Source organism: Carassius carassius, chromosome 22 (genome assembly GCF_963082965.1).
Source record: "Carassius carassius chromosome 22, fCarCar2.1, whole genome shotgun sequence".
Lineage (NCBI taxonomy): Eukaryota > Metazoa > Chordata > Actinopteri > Cypriniformes > Cyprinidae > Carassius > Carassius carassius.
Window position 1 is genome coordinate 22,088,857 of NC_081776.1, and position 21,361 is coordinate 22,110,217.

The 21,361-nt window shown below is 47.5% G+C and overlaps 17 non-coding genes across 17 annotated transcripts; 9 read left to right on the top strand and 8 right to left on the bottom strand.

Moving 5' to 3' along the window:
- The first annotated feature begins 3,465 nt into the window (after positions 1-3,465).
- Positions 3,466-3,539, top strand: trnam-cau (transfer RNA methionine (anticodon CAU)). The gene has a single exon. It is a non-coding gene; the product is annotated as a tRNA-Met (tRNA).
- A 1,205-nt stretch (positions 3,540-4,744) lies between these two features.
- On the bottom strand, positions 4,745-4,827 carry trnal-cag (transfer RNA leucine (anticodon CAG)). Its single transcript has one exon. It is a non-coding gene; the product is annotated as a tRNA-Leu (tRNA).
- A 96-nt stretch (positions 4,828-4,923) lies between these two features.
- Positions 4,924-4,997, top strand: trnam-cau (transfer RNA methionine (anticodon CAU)). The gene has a single exon. It is a non-coding gene; the product is annotated as a tRNA-Met (tRNA).
- Positions 4,998-6,196: 1,199 nt separating this feature from the next.
- Positions 6,197-6,279, bottom strand: trnal-cag (transfer RNA leucine (anticodon CAG)). The gene has a single exon. It is a non-coding gene; the product is annotated as a tRNA-Leu (tRNA).
- A 96-nt stretch (positions 6,280-6,375) lies between these two features.
- trnam-cau (transfer RNA methionine (anticodon CAU)) lies at positions 6,376-6,449 on the top strand. Its single transcript has one exon. It is a non-coding gene; the product is annotated as a tRNA-Met (tRNA).
- Positions 6,450-7,653: 1,204 nt separating this feature from the next.
- On the bottom strand, positions 7,654-7,736 carry trnal-cag (transfer RNA leucine (anticodon CAG)). Its single transcript has one exon. It is a non-coding gene; the product is annotated as a tRNA-Leu (tRNA).
- A 96-nt stretch (positions 7,737-7,832) lies between these two features.
- On the top strand, positions 7,833-7,906 carry trnam-cau (transfer RNA methionine (anticodon CAU)). The gene has a single exon. It is a non-coding gene; the product is annotated as a tRNA-Met (tRNA).
- Positions 7,907-9,289: 1,383 nt separating this feature from the next.
- On the top strand, positions 9,290-9,363 carry trnam-cau (transfer RNA methionine (anticodon CAU)). Its single transcript has one exon. It is a non-coding gene; the product is annotated as a tRNA-Met (tRNA).
- Positions 9,364-10,567: 1,204 nt separating this feature from the next.
- Positions 10,568-10,650, bottom strand: trnal-cag (transfer RNA leucine (anticodon CAG)). The gene has a single exon. It is a non-coding gene; the product is annotated as a tRNA-Leu (tRNA).
- A 2,293-nt stretch (positions 10,651-12,943) lies between these two features.
- trnam-cau (transfer RNA methionine (anticodon CAU)) lies at positions 12,944-13,017 on the top strand. The gene has a single exon. It is a non-coding gene; the product is annotated as a tRNA-Met (tRNA).
- A 1,254-nt stretch (positions 13,018-14,271) lies between these two features.
- On the bottom strand, positions 14,272-14,354 carry trnal-cag (transfer RNA leucine (anticodon CAG)). Its single transcript has one exon. It is a non-coding gene; the product is annotated as a tRNA-Leu (tRNA).
- A 3,219-nt stretch (positions 14,355-17,573) lies between these two features.
- Positions 17,574-17,656, bottom strand: trnal-cag (transfer RNA leucine (anticodon CAG)). The gene has a single exon. It is a non-coding gene; the product is annotated as a tRNA-Leu (tRNA).
- A 96-nt stretch (positions 17,657-17,752) lies between these two features.
- Positions 17,753-17,826, top strand: trnam-cau (transfer RNA methionine (anticodon CAU)). Its single transcript has one exon. It is a non-coding gene; the product is annotated as a tRNA-Met (tRNA).
- A 1,204-nt stretch (positions 17,827-19,030) lies between these two features.
- Positions 19,031-19,113, bottom strand: trnal-cag (transfer RNA leucine (anticodon CAG)). Its single transcript has one exon. It is a non-coding gene; the product is annotated as a tRNA-Leu (tRNA).
- A 96-nt stretch (positions 19,114-19,209) lies between these two features.
- Positions 19,210-19,283, top strand: trnam-cau (transfer RNA methionine (anticodon CAU)). The gene has a single exon. It is a non-coding gene; the product is annotated as a tRNA-Met (tRNA).
- A 1,205-nt stretch (positions 19,284-20,488) lies between these two features.
- On the bottom strand, positions 20,489-20,571 carry trnal-cag (transfer RNA leucine (anticodon CAG)). Its single transcript has one exon. It is a non-coding gene; the product is annotated as a tRNA-Leu (tRNA).
- Positions 20,572-20,664: 93 nt separating this feature from the next.
- trnam-cau (transfer RNA methionine (anticodon CAU)) lies at positions 20,665-20,738 on the top strand. Its single transcript has one exon. It is a non-coding gene; the product is annotated as a tRNA-Met (tRNA).
- The last annotated feature ends 623 nt before the right edge of the window (positions 20,739-21,361 follow it).

Genomic DNA, 21,361 nt, shown 5'->3' on the forward strand with positions numbered 1-21,361 from the left:
TTCTTTCAAGTAAAAGGCCTTTCAGTGTAATTGTACAAACATCTACCTTCAACTCATATATCACGTCATTTTGCTGTGGAATCTTTTTTATTAGAAAGTAGTTATTTTTTAGAAAGAATAACTTGATTGTTATTAGTAATATTTGGTGACCATTTACTGTACTGAAGTTACTTTGGTTTACTTGATTAGAAAAGTCAAGTTACATGTAAGTATCAAATACGCTCATCAGCCTTTTGAGTAATTTTATTTGTATGTATCTCAGTCATCATTGTATTGTATTGCTTTGTTTTGGCCCCACAGTTATAGGTTTATGGCCTTTCTTTTTCTTTTTCTCCTCTACTATGATCTCCATGTTCTCACACTATTACACTATATGAACTACTACAAAGGCCTTATGTATCAAATATGTTGCACAACAATTGTATTTAATTCCTATTTATTGTTTTTATTCCAGGTGAGCTCATTGGAGTGCAGTATCTGTTCCAGCAGACTGGTCAGGCACTGCAGGACATGAACCCAGACTCTGAAGAGACGGCAGAACTCATCGAGGATCTTAATGTGGAGGAGCGAGATGAAGATGAGGGCTTCTGTGATGTCAGCGAGGATCACACCATTGCAGATCCTGAGGATGTTCTGTCACCTCCCTCCTCCACTCTGACACTGGGTTCTTCCACAGTGGTCACCAGCAGTGACACGGCTGTACTGGGTTCCACATCCCCTTCACTGGTCCCTGACCTTACACCTTCTCCATCAACTGGACCCTCGGGGACTGCTGTCCCACCTTTTCCCTCTGAAACATCTGCTTCACCACTCTCCTCAGAGCCAGAGGATGCTGGTCAGGATGATGATGACGATGAAGAAACTGTAAGTGCCACTCCTCTGTATTTCTTTCAAATAAACTACATTAAATTAAAATAAGGATTGATCAACATATACTTCTTGCTACTGCTTTATATCCAGACTTTGCTCAGATTTTAAACTAAAGTCATTAGTAGGCAACAAAGATGCATCAAATCAGTTTTATTTAGTTAGTGCTTTGTACTATACAGATTGTGTTAAACAGCAACACATCAATTGAACTAGTTATGGAACTATGCATTAAACAAATGTGATTATTATTTGTGCTTGTTTTCTTAATAGGCTTTTGACTACCAAAATGTCCCGGGATACCAACATGTGGACAAGCTGGCAGAATATTTGGTGGAGCTCCGGGGTCACACAGCCCTTAGCCTGACAAATCAGGAAGCCAGCACCATAATTGAACTTTGGCAGAACCTGGCTGACCAGGACAAGCAACGGGTGGTGTATGCAGCTCGACACCAGAAGAGACTGCTGAGTGGACGCTTCAGAGTACCAAAGAGGCCCACTAAAACCCCAGTAGTAGAGAGCACCACCAGAAGTGTGCTGGGAGAAAGCAGCGCAACTGCTCAGTGGCCTGACTGTTGCCGTCTGGTGGAGACCATCTTCATCAGGCTTTGCAATATCCACCCAAGCCCCAAAAGAAAAGGCAAGGGAACGCTGTCGAGATGGTCTATAATCCTCCAGGATTACAGGAGGATAAGGCAGCTTGTACTGGGCAACAGCTTGGTGATGCAACCTCAATGCAGCTGGTGGAGGTTAACCAGAATACCCTGATTCAGTGGTATAACAACAGACAGAAAAAGCAGGAACTGTCTGTGCTGATTCAGGGCATTCAGTTGCCTCAGCCCCTCCCTGAAGCTCAGGAACCTCTCCAGGCTGCCAAACGCCTACGGACTGAGCCAGAACAACCAGGGGAGCAGCACCAGTACAAGCTACCAGAGAGCACAGCAGGTCAGGCAAAGCAGAGGCACACTCCTACTGGACGACCTCCTCTCAGACCCAAGGCACCAACACAGACTCCTATGTTGGTTACTCCATCAGCACCTGGAGCATCAGTGCAGATGGTACACAATATACTTATACCTGTAGCACCAGGTTTCCAGGGTGTGCCAATGCTTCAGGGTGTGCCAGTGTTCCAGTGCATGCCAATGGCTCAAAGACTGCCAATGGTCCAGGGCATGCCAATGGTCCAGAGGATGCCAATGGTTCAGGGAATGCCACTGTTACAGCCTACAGTTGTGCAGGGCACAAGTTCACAACCAGCTGCCAATCCGCAAACCATGCCTAAGAGACCCTACAAGAGAACTGTAGAGGCGAACACTTGCAAGAAGTGCGGACATTTCAAAACCAGTGCAACGGGACATAGCCAGTACAGGGGCAAAGTATACTGCCCACAGTCTGAGACTGTTACAAAAGAACAGTGGTTGGAGGAAATGCGGAGAACTGTTCCCAAATAATGTATATATTTTTATTTATTGTAGTGTGTATATAGTTGTTTAAATATAGTTCACAATAGTTAATATTTGTGTTGAACATTATTTAATATTTTATTTACTGCTTTTTAAAAACCTATTTAACTTATTTGTGTTTGTATTTAAAACTGTACTTACTGTTTTATTTACCTTTTTAATTTATTGTTTGTAAAACTTATTGAATTGAATATTTATTACTGTTCGTTAGCATTTTTTTCCCTTTTATTTCCCTTTTGATTTAAAGTTGTTTTAAAACTTATTTACAATTTTATTTGTTTAATATTTATTACTGTTTTATTGGCATAATTGTAAAAATAAAATAATAATTGGCAAATGACTGCTTTTTTTGTAATTTGCACTTTAATATAACCATTTCATCAGTACACTGCAAAAATAAAACGTGTCTACAAAAAGTAATTTGCATTTGTCATTTGTCACAGACATTTTCCAGCATATTAATATTTTCATCTTTAATTAGAAATGACAGATTTGAATGTTTCTTGAATAAATGTAAGAAAAAAAATCCTTAATCAGAATAAATATCAATACAACTGCAATAATAATATGCTTAATCAGAATAAAAATTAATACAACAACTACTAATTAACTAATAATAACAAAACACATTTTTATTGGTGTACTTACATTTTAATGAAAAAAAATATGAAACAAAGCACATATATACATTTAATTAACATTGAAACATCATTTATTTAAAGCAATTAACAATATTACAAAAAGTTGTCTTTAGCTGGATTCGACCCCGGGTCGTGGGGAGCACCTGCAATAGGAAACAGTGTAATATAAATGCGCGAATTTAACGCAAGAAGAAACCGGAAGATGGATCACTGCGCGCATGCTAAGGAAGATTGGGCTTTGAACGTCAAATTTCACCCTTTCTTTTCTTCATTTTTTCTTTCTCTTCTTCCCCTTCTCTTTTTCTTCCTTCCCTCTTTTCTTCCCTTCTTCCCCATCTTTGACGGACTATTGTTCCCCAGCTTGAACGCAGCGCCTTAGACCGCTCGGCCATCCTGACACCCTTGATTGGCTAGGGATGGCCTGTTGGAGCCACACCTGAATGCAAGGATCTAGAAGCTACTTATTCTCTGTTTGGGCGCCCTTCAGCCCACAAGCCTCGTTGGCGCAGTTAGGCAGCGCGTCAGTCTCATAATCTGAAGGTCGTGAGTTCGAGCCTCACACGGGGCAGAGTGGTGCTTTTTTTCTGATCACTGAGAGCGCTTAGACCAGGGGTATCAAACTAAATTCCTTTAGGGCCCGAGCCCTGTAGAGTGTTGTTCCAACCCTTCTCAAACACACAAGGCATGTAGTTTTCAAATGAGCCTGAAGGCCATGATTAGTTGGATCAGGTGTGTTCAATCAGGCTTGAATCTAAACTCTGCAGGTCTCCGGCCTTCCAGGGACTGAGTTTGACACCCGTGGCTTAGAAAGAAAGAGTGAGGTTCTCTCTCCCCTTCCGTGTGGGTTTCCCTGTGTCTCCTGGGGGCAAAAGGCCACAGCTCCTCTTCAGGGCAGCTGAAATGATGTTTTGTGGAAAACTGTGAGGTTCTAGGTAAATTCCCTGAATCTCATCCAGCGACATTGCGTGTAGATCCGTGCCATCCTTTTATATACAATGAAGTGAAAATTCTGCATTCATGCTGGCTAACACTGAATGAAGGCAGTAATAGCATCCCTCTCATATTCATGTAACACATGGCCACATCCTCCTGAGGTTTTGTGAAGTTTCAATGGCCATATTGCTGCACTGGCCCGGTCCTGCAGATTTGCCTTATACAAAGTTCGGAAGATTAGACCCTTCCGATCAGAGCAGGCCACACAACTCCTTGTCCAAGCTCTTTGTTTTCTCCAGACTGGGCTACTGTTATGCTCCCTTGGCGGGTCTTCCGGCACGTACTATCAAGCCTCTGCAACTGATTCAGGATGCAGCAGCAAGAGTGGTCTTAAACGAGCCAAAGAAAGCCCACGTCACACCTCTCTTCATAAATTTGCACTGGCTACCAATAGCTGTTCGCATCAGATTCAAGATACTGATGTTTGCCTACAAGATAACCACTGGCTCTGCAGCAATATACCTAAAGTCGCTGGTTCAGACCTATGCTTGCGTTCTGCAAGTGAATGAAGCCTCGTGGTGCCATCCCAAAGAGGCACAAAATCACTCTCAAGGACCTTTTCCTGGACTGTTCCCAGCTGGTGGATCGGCTTGCCTATCTCAATTCGAGCAGCGGAGGCTTTAACCATTTTCAAAAAGTGTCTAAAAACTCATCCTTGTCTTCAACGCCTACCCAATGAATACTAGCATTTGCCAAATGCTGTGTTTTGTCAAAGTTAACGCCCTGCTGGCTCAACGTAGCAGAAGACTGAAGTCTCTGTCTGCAGCCAAAGGATAGATCTGTCAGAAGTGGGATTCGAACCCACGCCTCCAGCGGAGACTGCGACCTGAACGCAGCGCCTTAGACCGCTCGGCCATCCTGACACACTTGGTTGGCTAGGGATGGCCTGTTGGAGCCACACCTGAATGCACGGATCTAGAAGCTACTTATTCTCTGTTTGGGCACCCTTTAGCCCGCAAGCCTCGTTGGCGCAGTTAGGCAGTGCGTCAGTCTCATAATCTGAAGGACGTGAGTTCGAGCCTCACACGGGGCAGAGTGTTGCTTTTTTCTGATCTCTGAGAGCGCTTAGACCAGGGCTATCAAACTAAATTCCTTTAGGGCCCGAGCCCTGTAGAGTGTTCTTCCAACCCTTCTCAAACACACAAGGCATGTAGTTTTCAAATGAGCCTGAAGGTCATGATTAGTTGGATCAGGTGTGTTCAATCAGGCTTGAATCTAAACTCTGCAGGTCTCCGGCCTTCCAGGGACTGAGTTTGACACCCGTGGCTAAGAAAGAAAGAGTGAGGTTCTCTGTCCCCTTCCGTGTATGTTTCCCTGTGTCTCCTGGGGGCAAAAGGCCACAGCTCCTCTTCAGGGCAGGTGAAATTAGGTTTTGTGGAAAACTGTGAGGTTCCAGGTAAATTCCCTGAATCTAATCCAGCGACATTGCGTGTAGACCCGTGCCATCCTTTCATATACAATGAAGTGAAAATTCTGCATTCATGCTGGCTAACACTGCATGAAGGCAGTAATAGAATCCCTCTCATATTCATGTAACACATGGCCACGTCGTCCTGAGGTTTTGTGAAGTTTCAAAGGCCATATTGCTGCACTGGCCCTGCAGATTTGCCTTATACAATGTTCGGGAGATTAGACCCTTCCGATCAGAGCAGGCCACACAACTCCTTGTCCAAGCTCTTTGTTTTCTCCAGACTGGGCTACTGTTATGCTCCCTTGGTGGGTCTTCCGGCACGTACTATCAAGCCTCTGCAACTGATCCAGGATGCAGCAGCGAGAGTGGTCTTCAACGAGCCAAAGAAAGCCCACGTCACACCTCTCTTCATAATTTTGCACTGGCTACCAATAGCTGTTCGCATCAGATTCAAGATACTGATGTTTGCCTACAAGATAACCACTGGCTCTGCAGCAATATACCTAAAGTCGCTGGTTCAGACCTATGCTTGCGTTCTGCAAGTGAACGACGCCTCGTGGTGCCATCCCAAAGAGGCACAAAATCACTCTCAAGGACCTTTTCCTGGACTGTTCCCAGCTGGTGGATCGGCTTGCCGATCTCAATTCAATCAGCGGAGGCTTTAACCATTTTCAAAAAGTGTCTAAAAACTCATCCTTGTCTTCAACGCCTGCCCAATGAATACTAGCATTTGCCAAATGCTGTGTTTTGTCAAAGTTAACGCCCTGCTGGCTCAACGTAGCAGAAGACCTAAGTCTCTGTCTGCAGCCAAAGGATAGATCTGTCAGAAGTGGGATTCGAACCCACGCCTCCAGGGGAGACTGCGACCTGAACGCAGCGCCTTAGACTGCTCGGCCATCCTGACACACTTGGTTGGCTAGGGATGGCCTGTTGGAGCCACACCTGAATGCACGGATCTAGAAGCTACTTATTCTCTGTTTGGGCGCCCTTTAGCCCACAAGCCTCGTTGGCGCAGTTAGGCAGCGCGTCAGTCTCATAATCTGAAGGTTGTGAGTTCGATCATCACACGGGGCAGAGTGGTGCTTTTTTCTGATCACTGAGAGCGCTTAGACCAGGGCTGTCAAACTAAATTCCTTTAGGGCCCGAGCCCTGTAGAGTGTTCTTCCAACCCTTCTCAAACACACAAGGCATGTAGTTTTCAAATGAGCCTGAAGGCCATGATTAGTTGGATCAGGTGTGTTCAATCAGGCTTGAATCTAAACTCTGCAGGTCTCCGGCCTTCCAGGGACTGAGTTTGACACCCGTGGATTAGACAGAAAGAGTGAGGTTCTCTGTCCCATTCCGTGTGGGTTTCCCTGTGTCTCCTGGGGGCAAAAGGCCACAGCTCCTCTTCAGGGCAGGTGAAATGATGTTTTGTGGAAAACTGTGAGGTTCCAGGTAATTTCCCTGAATCTCATCCAGCGACATTGCGTGTAGACCCGTGCCATCCTTTTATATACAATGAAGTGAAAATTCTGCATTCATGCTGGCTAACACTGAATGAAGGCAGTAATAGCATCCCTCTCATATTCATGTAACACATGGCCACATCCTCCTGAGGTTTTGTGAAGTTTCAAAGGCCATATTGCTGCACTGGCCCGGTCCTGCAGATTTGCCTTATACAAAGTTCGGAAGATTAGACCCTTCCGATCAGAGCAGGCCACACAACTCCTTGTCCAAGCTCTTTGTTTTCTCCAGACTGGGCTACTGTTATGCACCCTTGGCGGGTCTTCCGGCACATACTATCAAGCCTCTGCAACTGATCCAGGATGCAGCAGCGAGAGTGGTCTTCAACGAGCCAAAGAAAACCCACGTCACACCTCTCTTCATAATTTTGCACTGGCTACCAATAGCTATTCGCATCAGATTCAAGATAATGATGTTTGCCTACAAGATAACCACTGGCTCTGCAGCAATATACCTAAAGTCGCTGGTTCAGACCTATGCTTGCGTTCTGCAAGTGAACGACGCCTCGTGGTGCCATCCCAAAGAGGCACAAAATCACTCTCAAGGACCTTTTCCTGGACTGTTCCCAGCTGGTGTATCGGCTTGCCTATCTCAATTCAATCAGCGGAGGCTTTAACCATTTTCAAAAATTGTCTAAAAACTCATCCTTGTCTTCAACGCCTGCCCAATGAATACTAGCATTTGCCAAATGCTGTGTTTTGTCAAAGTTAACGCCCTGCTGGCTCAACGTAGCAGAAGACTGAAGTCTCTGTCTGCAGCCAAAGGATAGATCTGTCAGAAGTGGGATTCGAACCCACGCCTCCAGGGGAGACTGCGACCTGAACGCAGCACCTTAGACCGCTCGGCCATCCTGACACACTTGGTTGGCTAGGGATGGCCTGTTGGAGCCACACCTGAATGCACGGATCTAGAAGCTACTTATTCTCTGTTTGGGCGCAATTTAGCCCACAAGCCTCGTTGGCGCAGTTAGGCAGCGCGTCAGTCTCATAATCTGAAGGTCGTGAGTTCGAGCCTCACACGGGGCAGAGTGGTGCTTTTTTCTGATCACTGAGAGCGCTTAGACCAGGGGTATCAAACTAAATTCCTTTAGGGCCCGAGCCCTGTAGAGTGTTCTTCCAACCCTTCTCAAACACACAAGGCATGTAGTTTTCAAATGAGCCTGAAGGCCATGATTAGTTGGATCAGGTGTGTTCAATCAGGCTTGAATCTAAACTCTGCAGGTCTCCGGCCTTCCAGGGACTGAGTTTGACACCCGTGGCTTAGAAAGAAAGAGTGAGGTTCTCTGTCCCCTTCCGTGTGGGTTTCCCTGTGTCTCCTGGGGGCAAAAGGCCACAGCTCCTCTTCAGGGCAGGTGAAATGATGTTTTGTGGAAAACTGTGAGGTTCCAGGTAAATTCCCTGAATCTCATCCAGGGACATTGCGTGTAGACCCGTGCCATCCTTTTATATACAATGAAGTGAAAATTCTGCATTCATGCTGGCTAACACTGAATGAAAGCAGTAATAGCATCCCTGTCATATTCATGTAACACATGGCCACATCCTCCTGAGGTTTTGTGAAGTTTCAAAGGCCATATTGCTGCACTGGCCCGGTCCTGCAGATTTGCCTTATACAAAGTTCGGAAGATTAGACCCTTCCAATCAGAGCAGGCCACACAACTCCTTGTCCAAGCTCTTTGTTTTCTCCAGACTGGGCTACTGTTATGCTCCCTTGGCGGGTCTTCCGGCACGTACTATCAAGCCTCTGCAACTGATCCAGGATGCAGCAGCGAGAGTGGTCTTCAACGAGCCAAAGAAAGCCCACGTCACACCTCTCTTCATAATTTTGCACTGGCTACCAATAGCTGTTCGCATCAGATTCAAGATACTGATGTTTGCCTACAAGATAACCACTGGCTCTGCAGCAATATACCTAAAGTCGCTGGTTCAGACCTATGCTTGCGTTCTGCAAGTGAACGACACCTCGTGGTGCCATCCCAAAGAGGCACAAAATCACTCTCAAGGACCTTTTCCTGGACTGTTCCCAGCTGGTGGATCGGCTTGCCTATCTCAATTCAATCAGCGGAGGCTTTAACCATTTTCAAAAAGTGTCTAAAATCTCATCCTTGTCTTCAACGCCTGCCCAATGAATACTAGCATTTGCCAAATGCTGTGTTTTGTCAAAGTTAACGCCCTGCTGGCTCAACGTAGCAGAAGACTGAAGTCTCTGTCTGCAGCCAAAGGATAGATCTGTCAGAAGTGGGATTCGAATCCACACCTCCAGGGGAGACTGCGACCTGAACACAGCGCCTTAGACCGCTCGGTCATCCTGACACACTTGGTTGGCTAGGGATGGCCTGTTGGAGCCACACCTGAATGCACGGATCTAGAAGCTACTTATTCTCTGTTTGGACGCCCTTTAGCCAACAAGCCTCGTTGGCGCAGTTAGGCAGCGCGTCAGTCTCATAATCTGAAGGTCGTGAGTTCGAGCCTCACACGGGGCGGAGTGGTGCTTTTTTCTGATCACTGAGAGCGCTTAGACCAGGGGTATCAAACTAAATTCCTTTAGGGCCCGAGCCCTGTAGAGTGTTGCTCCAACCCTTCTCAAACACACAAGGCATGTAGTTTTCAAATGAGCCTGAAGGCCATGATTAGTTGGATCAGGTGTGTTCAATCAGGCTTGAATCTAAACTCTGCAGGTCTCCGGCCTTCCAGGGACTGAGTTTGACACCCTTGGCTTAGAAAGAAAGAGTGAGGTTCTCTGTCCCCTTCCGTGTGGGTTTCCCTGTGTCTCCTGGGGGCAAAAGGCCACAGCTCCTCTTCAGGGCAGGTGAAATGATGTTTTGTGGAAAACTGTGAGGTTCCAGGTAAATTCCCTGAATCTCATCCAGCGACATTGCGTGTAGACCCCGGCCATCCTTTTATATACAATGAAGTGAAAATTCTGCATTCATGCTGGCTAACACTGAATAAAGGCAGTAATAGCATCCCTCTCATATTCATGTAACACATGGCCACATCCTCCTGAGGTTTTGTGAAGTTTCAATGGCCATATTGCTGCACTGGCCCGGTCCTGCAGATTTGCCTTATACAAAGTTCGGAAGATTAGACCCTTCCGATCAGAGCAGGCCACACAACTCCTTGTCCAAGCTCTTTGTTTTCTCCAGACTGGGCTACTGTTATGCTCCCTTGGCGGGTCTTCCGGCACGTACTATCAAGCTTCTGCAACTGATCCAGGATGCAGCAGCGACAGTGGTCTTCAACGAGCCAAAGAAAGCCCACGTCACACCTCTCTTCATAATTTTGCACTGGCTACCAATAGCTGTTCGCATCAGATTCAAGATACTGATGTTTGCCTACAAGATAACCACTGGCTCTGCAGCAATATACCTAAAGTCGGTGGTTCAGACCTATGCTTGCGTTCTGCAAGTGAACGACGCCTCGTGGTGCCATCCCAAAGAGGCACAAAATGACTCTCAAGGACCTTTTCCTGGACTGTTCCCAGCTGGTGGATCGGCTTGCCTATCTCAATTCAATCAGCGGAGGCTTTAACCATTTTCAAAAATTGTCTAAAATCTCATCCTTGTCTTCAACGCCTGCCCAATGAATACTAGCATTTGCCAAATGCTGTGTTTTGTCAAAGTTAACGCCCTGCTGGCTCAACGTAGCAGAAGACTGAAGTCTCTGTCTGCAGCCAAAGGATAGATCTGTCAGAAGTGGGATTTGAACCCACGCCTCCAGGGGAGACTGCGACCTGAACGCAGCGCCTTAGACCGCTCGGCCATCCTGACACACTTGGTTGGCTAGGGATGGCCTGTTGGAGCCACACCTGAATGCACGGATCTAGAAGCTACTTATTCTCTGTTTGGGCTCCCTTCAGCCCACAAGCCTCGTTGGTGCATTTAGGCAGCGCATCAGTCTCATAATCTGAAAGTTGTGAGTTCGAGCCTCACACGGGGCAGAGTGGTGCTTTTTTTCTGATCACTGAGAGTGCTTAGACCAGGGGTATCAAACTAAATTCCTTTAGGGCCCGAGCACTGTAGAGTGTTGTTCCAACCCTTCTCAAACACACAAGGCATGTAGTTTTCAAATGAGCCTGAAGGCCATGATTAGTTGGTTTAGGTGTGTTCAATCAGGCTTGAATCTAAACTCTGCAGGTCTCCGGCCTTCCAGGGACTGAGTTTGACACCCGTGGCTTAGAAAGAAAGAGTGAGGTTCTCTGTCCCCTTCCGTGTGGGTTTCCCTGTGTCTCCTGGAGGCAAAAGGCCACAGCTCCTCTTCAGGGCAGGTGAAATGATGTTTTGTGGAAAACTGTGAGGTTCCAGGTAAATTCCCTGAATCTCATCCAGCGACATTGCGTGTAGACTCGTGCCATCCTTTTATATACAATGAAGTGAAAATTCTGCATTCATGCTGGCTAACACTGAATGAAGGCAGAAATAGCATCCCTCTCATATTCATGTAACACATGGCCAAATCCTCCTGAGGTTTTGTGAAGTTTCAAAGGCCATATTGCTGCACTGGCCCGGTCCTGCAGATTTGCCTTAGACAAAGTTCGGAAGATTAGACCCTTCCGATCAGAGCAGGCCACACAACTCCTTGTCCAAGCTCTTTGTTTTGTCCAGACTGGGCTACTGTTATGCTCCCTTGGCGGGTCTTCCGGCACGTACTATCAAGCCTCTGCAACTGATCCAGGATGCAGCAGCGAGAGTGGTCTTCAACGAGCCAAAGAAAGCCCACGTCACACCTCTCTTCATAATTTTGCACTGGCTACCAATAGCTGTTCGCATCAGATTCAAGATACTGATGTTTGCCTACAAGATAACCACTGGCTCTGCAGCAATATACCTAAAGTCGCTGGTTCAGACCTATGCTTGCGTTCTGCAAGTGAACGACGCCTCGTCGTTCCAGGGACTGAGTTTGACACCCATGGCTTAGAAAGAAAGAGTGAGGTTCTCTGTCCCCTTCCGTGTAAGTTTCCCTGTGTCTCCTGGGGGCAAAAGGCCACAGCTCCTCTTCAGGGCAGGTGAAATGATGTTTTGTGGAAAACTGTGAGGTTCCAGGTAAATTCCCTGAATCTCATCCAGCGACATTGCGTGTAGACCCGTGCCATCCTTTTATATACAATGAAGTGAAAATTCTGCATTCATGCTGGCTAACACTGAATGAAGGCAGTAATAGCATCCCTCTCATATTCATGTAACACATGGCCACATCCTCCTGAGGTTTTGTGAAGTTTCAAAGGCCATATTGCTGCACTGGCCCGGTCCTGCAGATTTGCCTTATACAAAGTTCGGAAGATTAGACCCTTCCGATCAGAGCAGGCCACACAACTCCTTGTCCAAGCTCTTTGTTTTCTCCAGACTGGGCTACTGTTATTCTCCCTTGGCGGGTCTTCCGGCACGTACTATCAAGTCTCTGCAACTGATCCAGGATGCAGCAGCGAGAGTGGTCTTAAACGAGCCTAAGAAAGCCCACGTCACACCTCTCTTCATAATTTTGCACTGGCTACCAATAGCTGTTCGCATCAGATTCAAGATACTGATGTTTGCCTACAAGATAACCACTGGCTCTGCAGCAATATACCTAAAGTCGCTGGTTCAGACCTATGCTTGCGTTCTGCAAGTGAACGACGCCTCGTGGTTCCATCCCAAAGAGGCACAAAATCACTCTCAAGGACCTTTTCCTGGACTGTTCCCATCTGGTGGATCGGCTTGCCTATCTCAATTCGAGCAGCGGAGGCCTTAACCATTTTCAAAAAGGGTCTAAAAACTCATCCTTGTCTTCAACGCTTTCCCAAACGAATACTAGCATTTGCCTAATGCTGTGTTTTGTCAAAGTTAACGCCCTGCTGGCTCAACGTAGCAGAAGACTGAAGTCTCTGTCTGCAGCCAAAGAATAGATCTGTCAGAAGTGGGATTCGAACCCATGCCTCCAGGGGAGACTTCGACCTGAACCCAGCGCCTTAGACCGCACGCCCGTCCTGACACCCTTGCTTGGCTAGGGATGGCCTGTTGGAGCCACACCTGAATGCAAGGACCTAGAAGCTACTTATTCTCTGTTTGGGCGCATTTTAGCCCACAAGCCTCGTTGGCGCAGTTAGGCAGCGCGTCAGTCTCATAATCTGAAGGTCGTGAGTTCGAGCCTCACACGGGGCAGAGTGGTGCTTTTTTTCTGATCACTGAGAGCGCTTAGACCAGGGGTATCAAACTAAATTCCTTTAGGGCCCGAGCCCTATAGAGTGTTGTTCCAACCCTTCTCAAACACACAAGGCATGTAGTTTTCAAATGAGCCTGAAGGCCATGATTAGTTGGACCAGGTGTGTTCAATCAGGCTTGAATCTAAACTCTGCAGGTCTCCGGCCTTCCAGGGACTGAGTTTGACACCCGTGGCTTAGAAAGAAAGAGTGAGGTTCTCTTTCCCCTTCCGTGTGGGTTTCCCTGTGTCTCCTGGGGGCAAAAGGCCACAGCTCCTCTTCAGGGAAGGTGAAATTATGTTTTGTGGAAAACTGTGAGGTTCCAGGTAAATTCCCTGAATCTCATCCAGCGACATTGCGTGTAGACCCGTGCCATCCTTTTGTATACAATGAAGTGAAAATTCTGCATTCATGCTGGCTAACACTGAATGAAGGCAGTAATAGCATCCCTCTCATATTCATGTAACACATGGCCACATCCTCCGTAGGTTTTGTGAAGTTTCAATGGCCATATTGCTGCACTGGCCCGGTCCTGCAGATTTGCCTTATACAAAGTTCGGAAGATTAGACCCTTCCGATCAGAGCAGGCCACACAACTCCTTGTCCAAGCTCTTTGTTTTCTCCAGTCTGGGCTACTGTTATGCTCCCTTGGCGGGTCTTCCGGCACGTACTATCAAGTCTCTGCAACTGATCCAGGATGCAGCAGCGAGAGTGGTCTTAAACGAGCCTAAGAAAGCCTCTGCAACTGATCCAGGATGCAGCAGCGAGAGTGGTCTTCAACGAGCCAAAGAAAGCCCACGTCACACCTCTCTTCATAATTTTGCACTGGCTACCAATAGCTGTTCGCATCAGATTCAAGATACTCATGTTTGCCTACAAGATAACCACTGGCCCTGCAGCAATATACCTAAAGTCGCTGGTTCAGACCTATGCTTGCGTTCTGCAAGTGAACGACGCCTCGTGGTGCCATCCCAAAGAGGCACAAAATCACTCTCAAGGACCTTTTCCTGGACTGTTCCCAGCTGGTGGATCGGCTTGCCTATCTCAATTCAATCAGCGGAGGCTTTAACCATTTTCAAAAAGTGTCTAAAATCTCATCCTTGTCTTCAACGCCTGCCCAATGAATACTAGCATTTGCCAAATGCTGTGTTTTGTCAAAGTTAACGCCCTGCTGGCTCAACGTAGCAGAAGACTGTCTGCAGCCAAAGGATAGATTTGTCAGAAGTGGGATTCGAACCCACGCCTCCAGGGGAGACTGCGACCTGAACGCAGGGCCTTAGACCGCTCGGCCATCCTGACACACTTTGTTGGCTAGGGATGGCCTGTTGGAGCCACACCTGAATGCACGGATCTAGAAGCTACTTATTCTCTGTTTGGGCGCCCTTCAGCCCACAAGCCTCTTTGGTGCAGTTAGGCAGCGCATCAGTCTCATAATCTGAAGGTTGTGAGTTTGAGCTTCACACGGGGCAGAGTGGTGCTTTTTTCTGATCACTGAGAGTGCTTAGACCAGGGGTATCAAACTAAATTCCTTTAGGGCCCGAGCCCTGTAGAGTGTTGTTCCAACCCTTCTCAAACACACAAGGCATGTAGTTTTCAAATGAGCCTGAAGGCCATGATTAGTTGGATCAGGTGTGTTCAATCAGGCTTGAATCTAAACTCTGCAGGTCTCCGGCCTTCCAGGGACTGAGTTTGACACCCGTGGCTTAGAAAGAAAGAGTGAGGTTCTCTGTCCCCTTCCGTGTGGGTTCCCTGTGTCTCCTGGGGGCAAAAGGCCACAGCTCCTCTTCAGGGCAGGTGAAATGATGTTTTGTGGAAAACTGTGAGGTTCCAGGTAAATTCCCTGAATCTCATCCAGCGACATTGCGTGTAGACTCGTGCCATCCTTTTATATACAATGAAGTGAAAATTCTGCATTCATGCTGGCTAACACTGAATGAAGGCAGTAATAGCATCCCTCTCATATTCATGTAACACATGGCCACATCCTCCTGAGGTTTTGTGAAGTTTCAAAGGCCATATTGCTGCACTGGCCCGGTCCTGCAGATTTGCCTTATACAAAGTTCGGAAGATTAGACCCTTCCGATCAGAGCAGGCCACACAGCTCCTTGTCCAAGCTCTTTGTTTTCTCCAGACTGGGCTACTGTTATGCTCCCTTGGCGGGTCTTCCGGCACGTACTATCAAGCCTCTGCAACTGATCCAGGATGCAGCAGCGAGAGTGGTCTTAAACGAGCCAAAGAAAGCCCACGTCACACCTCTCTTCATAATTTTGCACTGGCTACCAATAGCTGTTCGCATCAGATTCAAGATACTGATGTTTGCCTACAAGATAACCACTGGCTCTGCAGCAATATACCTAAAGTCGCTGGTTCAGACCTATGCTTGCGTTCTGCAAGTGAACGACGCCTCGTGGTGCCATCCCAAAGAGGCACAAAATCACTCTCAAGGACCTTTTCCTGGACTGTTCCCAGCTGGTGGATCGGCTTGCCTATCTCAATTCGAGCAGCGGAGGCTTTAACCATTTTCAAAAAGTGTGTAAAAACTCATCCTTGTCTTGAGTTCGAGCCTCACACGGGGCAGAGTGGTGCTTTTTTCTGATCACTGAGAGTGCTTAGACCAGGGGTATCAAACTAAATTCCTTTAGAGCCCGAGCCCTGTAGAGAGTTGTTCCAACCCTTCTCAAACACACAAGGCATGTAGTTTTCAAATGAGCCTGAAGGCCATGATTAGTTGGATCAGGTGTGTTCAATCAGGCTTGAATCTAAACTCTGCAGGTCTCCGGCCTTCCAGGGACTGAGTTTGACTCCCGTGGCTTAGAAAGAAAGAGTGAGGTTCTCTGTCCCCTTCCGTGTGGGTTTCCCTGTGTCTCCTGGGGCAAAAGGCCACAGCTCCTCTTCAGGGCAGGTGAAATGATGTTTTGTGGAAAACTGTGAGGTTCCAGGTAAATTCCCTGAATCTCATCCAGCGACATTGCGTGTAGACCCGTGCCATCCTTTTATATACAATGAAGTGACAATTCTGCATTCATGCTGGCTAACACTGAATGAAGGCAGTAATAGCATCCCTCTCATATTCATGTAACACATGGCCACATCCTCCTGAGGTTTTGTGAAGTTTCAAAGGCCATATTGCTGCACTGGCCCGGTCCTGCAGATTTGCCTTATACAACGTTCGGAAGATTAGACCCTTCCGATCAGAGCAGGCCACACAACTCCTTGTCCAAGCTCTTTGTTTTCTCCAGACTGGGCTACTGTTATGCTCCCTTGGCGGGTCTTCCGGCACGTACTATCAAGCCTCTGCAACTGATCCAGGATGCAGCAGCGAGAGTGGTCTTAAACGAGCAAAAGAAAGCCCACGTCACACCTCTCTTTATAATTTTGCACTGGCTACCAATAGCTGTTCGCATCAGATTCAAGATACTGATGTTTGCCTACAAGATAACCACTGGCTCTGCAGCAATATACCTAAAGTCGCTGGTTCAGACCTATGCTTGCGTTCTGCAAGTGAATGACGCCTCGTCGTTCCAGGGACTGAGTTTGACACCCGTGGCTAAGAAAGAAAGAGTGAGGTTCTCTGTCCCCTTCCGTGTGGGTTTCCCTGTGTCTCCTGGGGGCAAAATGCCACAACTCCTCTTCAGGGCAGGTGAAATGAGGTTTTGTGGAAAACTGTGAGCTTCCAGGTAAATTCCCTGAATCTCATCCAGCGACATTGCCTGTAGACCCGTGCCATCCTTTCATATACAATGAAGTGAAAATTCTGCATTCATGCTGGCTAACACTGCATGAAGGCAGTAATAGAATCCCTCTCATATTCATGTAACACATGGCCACGTCGTCCTGAGGTTTTGTGAAGTTTCAAAGGCCATATTGCTGCACTGGCCCAGTCCTGCAGATTTGCCTTATACAACGTTCGGGAGATTAGACCCTTCCGATCAGAGCAGGCCACACATCTCCTTGTCCAAGCTCTTTGTTTTCTCCAGACTGGGCTACTGTTATGCTCCCTTGGCGGGTCTTCCGGCACGTACTATCAAGCCTCTGCAACTGATCCAGGATGCAGCAGCGAGAGTGGTCTTCAATGAGCCAAAGAAAGCCCACGTCACTCCTCTCTTCATAATTTTGCACTGGCTACCAATAGCTGTTCACATCAGATTCAAGATACTGATGTTTGCCTACAAGATAACCACTGGCTCTGCAGCAATATACCTAAAGTCGCTGGTTCAGACCTATGCTTGCGTTCTGCAAGTGAACGACGCCTCGTGGTGCCATCCCAAAGAGGCACAAAATCACTCTCAAGGACCTTTTCCTGGACTGTTCCCAGCTGGTGGATCGGCTTGCCTATCTCAATTCAATCAGCGGAGGCTTTAACCATTTTCAAAAAGTGTCTAAAAACTCATCCTTGTCTTCAATGCCTGCCCAATGAATACTAGCATTTGCCAAATGCTGTGTTTTGTCAAAGTTAACGCCCTGCTGGCTCAACGTAGCAGAAGACTGAAGTCTCTGTCTGCAGCCAAAGGATAGATCTGTCAGAAGTGGGATTCGAACCCACGCCTCCAGGGGAGACTGCGACCTGAACGCAGCGCCTTAGACCGCTCGGCCATCCTGACACACTTGGTTGGCTAGGGATGGCCTGTTGGAGCCACACCTGAATGCACGGATCTAGAAGCTACTTATTCTCTGTTTGGGCTCCCTTTAGCCCACAAGCCTCGTTGGCACAGTTAGGCAGCGCGTCAGTCTCATAATCTGAAGGTCGTGAGTTCAAGCCTCACACGGGGCAGAGTGGTGCTTTTTTCTGATCACTGAGAGCGCTTAGACCAGGGGTATCAAACTAAATTCCTTTAGGGCCCGAGCCCTGTAGAGTGTTCTTCCAACCCTTCTCAAACACACAAGGCATGTAGTTTTCAAATGAGCCTGAAGGCCATGATTAGTTGGATCAGGTGTGTTCAATCAGGCTTGAATCTAAACTCTGCAGGTCTCCGGCCTTCCAGGGACTGAGTTTGACACCCGTGGCTTAGAAAGAAAGAGTGAGGTTCTCTGTCCCCTTCCGTGTGGGTTTCCCTGTGTCTCCTGGGGGCAAAAGGCCACAGCTCCTATTCAGGGAAGGTGAAATGATGTTTTGTGGAAAACTGTGAGGTTCCAGGTAAATTCCCTGAATCTCATCCAGCGACATTGCGTGTAGACCCGTGCCATCCTTTTGTACACAATGAAGTGAAAATACTGCATTCATGCTGGCTAACACTGAATGAAGGCAGTAATAGCATCCCTCTCATATTCATGTAACACATGGCCACATCCTCCTGAGGTTTTGTGAAGTTTCAATGGCCATATTGCTGCACTGGCCCGGTCCTGCAGATTTGCCTTATACAACGTTCGGAAGATTAGACCCTTCCGATCAGAGCAGGCCACACAACTCCTTGTCCAAGCTCTTTGTTTTCTCCAGACTGGGCTACTGTTATGCTCCCTTGGCGGGTCTTCCGGCACGTACTATTAAGCCTCTGCAACTGATCCAGGATGCAGCAGCGAGAGTGGTCTTAAACGAGCCAAAGAAAGCCCACGTCACACCTTTCTTCATAATTTTGCACTGGCTACCAATAGCTGTTCGCATCAGATTCAAGATACTGATGTTTGCCTACAAGATAACCACTGGCTCTGCAGCAATATACCTAAAGTCGCTGGTTCAGACCTATGCTTGCGTTCTGCAAGTGAACGACGCCTCGTGGTGCCATCCCAAAGAGGCACAAAATCACTCTCAAGGACCTTTTCCTGGACTGTTCCCAGCTGGTGGATCGGCTTGCCTATCTCAATTCAATCAGCGGAGGCTTTAACCATTTTCAAAAAGTGTCTAAAAACTCATCCTTGTCTTCAACTTCTGCCCAATGAATACTAGCATTTGCCAAATGCTGTGTTTTGTCAAAGTTAACATCCTGCTGGCTCAACGTAGCAGAAGACTGAAGTCTCTGTCTGCAGCCAAAGGATAGATCTGTCAGAAGTGGGATTCGATCCCACGCCTCCAGGGGAGACTGCGACCTGAACGCAGCGCCTTAGACCGCTCGGCCATCCTGACACCCTTGCTTGGCTAGGGATGGCCTGTTGGAGCAACACCTGAATGCAAGGATCTAGAAGCTACTTATTCTCTGTTTGGGTTCCCTTTAGCCCACAAGCATCGTTGGCGCAGTTAGGCAGCGCGTCAGTCTCATAATCTGAAGGTCGTGAGTTCGAGCCTCACACGGGGCAGAGTGGTGTTTTTTTTCTGATCACTGAGAGCGCTTAGACCAGGGGTATCAAACTAAATTCCTTTAGGGCCCGAGCCCTGTAGAGTGTTGTTCCAACCCTTCTCAAACACACAAGGCATGTAGTTTTCAAATGAGCCTGAAGGCCATGATTAGTTGGATCAGGTGTGTTCAATCAGGCTTGAATCTAAACTCTGCAGGTCTCCGGCCTTCCAGGGACTGAGTTTGACACCCGTGGATTAGAAAGAAAGAGTGAGGTTCTCTGTCCCCTTCCGTGTGGGTTTCCCTGTGTCTCCTGGGGGCAAAAGGCCACAGCTCCTCTTCAGGGAAGGTGAAATGATGTTTTGTGGAAAACTGTGAGGTTCCAGGTAAATTCCCTGAATCTCATCCAGCGACATTGCGTGTAGACCCGTGCCATCCTTTTGTACACAATGAAGTGAAAATACTGCATTCATGCTGGCTAACACTGAATGAAGGCAGTAATAGCATCCCTCTCATATTCATGTAACACATGGCCACATCCTCCTGAGGTTTTGTGAAGTTTCAATGGCCATATTGCTGCACTGGCCCGGTCCTGCAGATTTGCCTTATACAAAGTTCGGAAGATTAGACCCTTCCGATCAGAGCAGGCCACACAACTCCTTGTCCAAGCTCTTTGTTTTCTCCAGACTGGGCTACTGTTATTCTCCCTTGGCGGGTCTTCCGGCACGTACTATCAAGCCTCTGCAACTGATCCAGGATGCAGCAGCGAGAGTGGTCTTAAACGAGCCAAAGAAAGCCCACGTCACACCTTTCTTCATAATTTTGCACTGGCTACCAATAGCTGTTCGCATCAGATTCAAGATACTGATGTTTGCCTACAAGATAACCACTGGCTCTGCAGCAATATACCTAAAGTCGCTGGTTCAGACCTATGCTTGCATTCTGCAAGTGAACGACGCCTCGTGGTGCCATCCCAAAGAGGCACAAAATCACTCTCAAGGACCTTTTCCTGGACTGTTCCCAGCTGGTGGATTGGCTTGCCTATCTCAATTCAATCAGCGGAGGCTTTAACCATTTTCAAAAAGTGTCTAAAAACTCATCCTTGTCTTCAACGCCTGCCCAATGAATACTAGCATTTGCCAAATGCTGTGTTTTGTCAAAGTTAACGCCCTGCTGGCTCAACGTAGCAGAAGACTGAAGTCTCTGTCTGCAGCCAAAGTATAGATCTGTCAGAAGTGGGATTCGAACCCACGCCTCCAGGGGAGACTGCGACCTGAACGCAGCGCCTTAGACCGCTCGGCCATCCTGACACCCTTGATTGGCTAGGGATGGCCTGTTGGAGCCACACCTGAAAGCAAGGATCTAGAAGCTACTTATTCTCTGTTGGGGCTTTTATCCCACAAGCCTCGTTGGCGCAGTTAGGCAGCGCGTCAGTCTCATAATCTGAAGGTAGTGAGTTCGAGCCTCACACGGGGCAGAGTGGTGCTTTTTTTTCTGATTACTGAGAGCGCTTAGACCAGGGGTATCAAACTAAATTCCTTTAGGGCCCGAGCCCTGTAGAGTGTTGTTCCAACCCTTCTCAAACACACAAGGCATGTAGTTTTCAAATGAGCCTGAAGGCCATGATTAGTTGGATCAGGTGTGTTCAATCAGGCTTGAATCTAAACTCTGCAGGTCTCCGGCCTTCCAGGGACTGAGTTTGACACCCGTGGATTAGAAAGAAAGAGTGAGGTTCTCTGTCCCCTTCCGTGTGGGTTTCCCTGTGTCTCCTGGGGGCAAAAGGCCACAGCTCCTCTTCAGGGCAGGTGAAATGATGTTTTGTGGAAAACTGTGAGGTTCCAGGTAAATTCCCTGAATCTCATCCAGGGACATTGCGTGTAGACCCGTGCCATCCTTTTATATACAATGAAGTGAAAATTCTGCATTCATGCTGGCTAACACTGAATGAAGGCAGTAATAGCATCCCTCTCATATTCATGTAACACATGGCCACATCCTCCTGAGGTTTTGTGAAGTTTCAAAGGCCATATTGCTGCACTGGCCCAGTCCTGCAGATTTGCCTTATACAAAGTTCGGAAGACTAGACCCTTCGGATCAGAG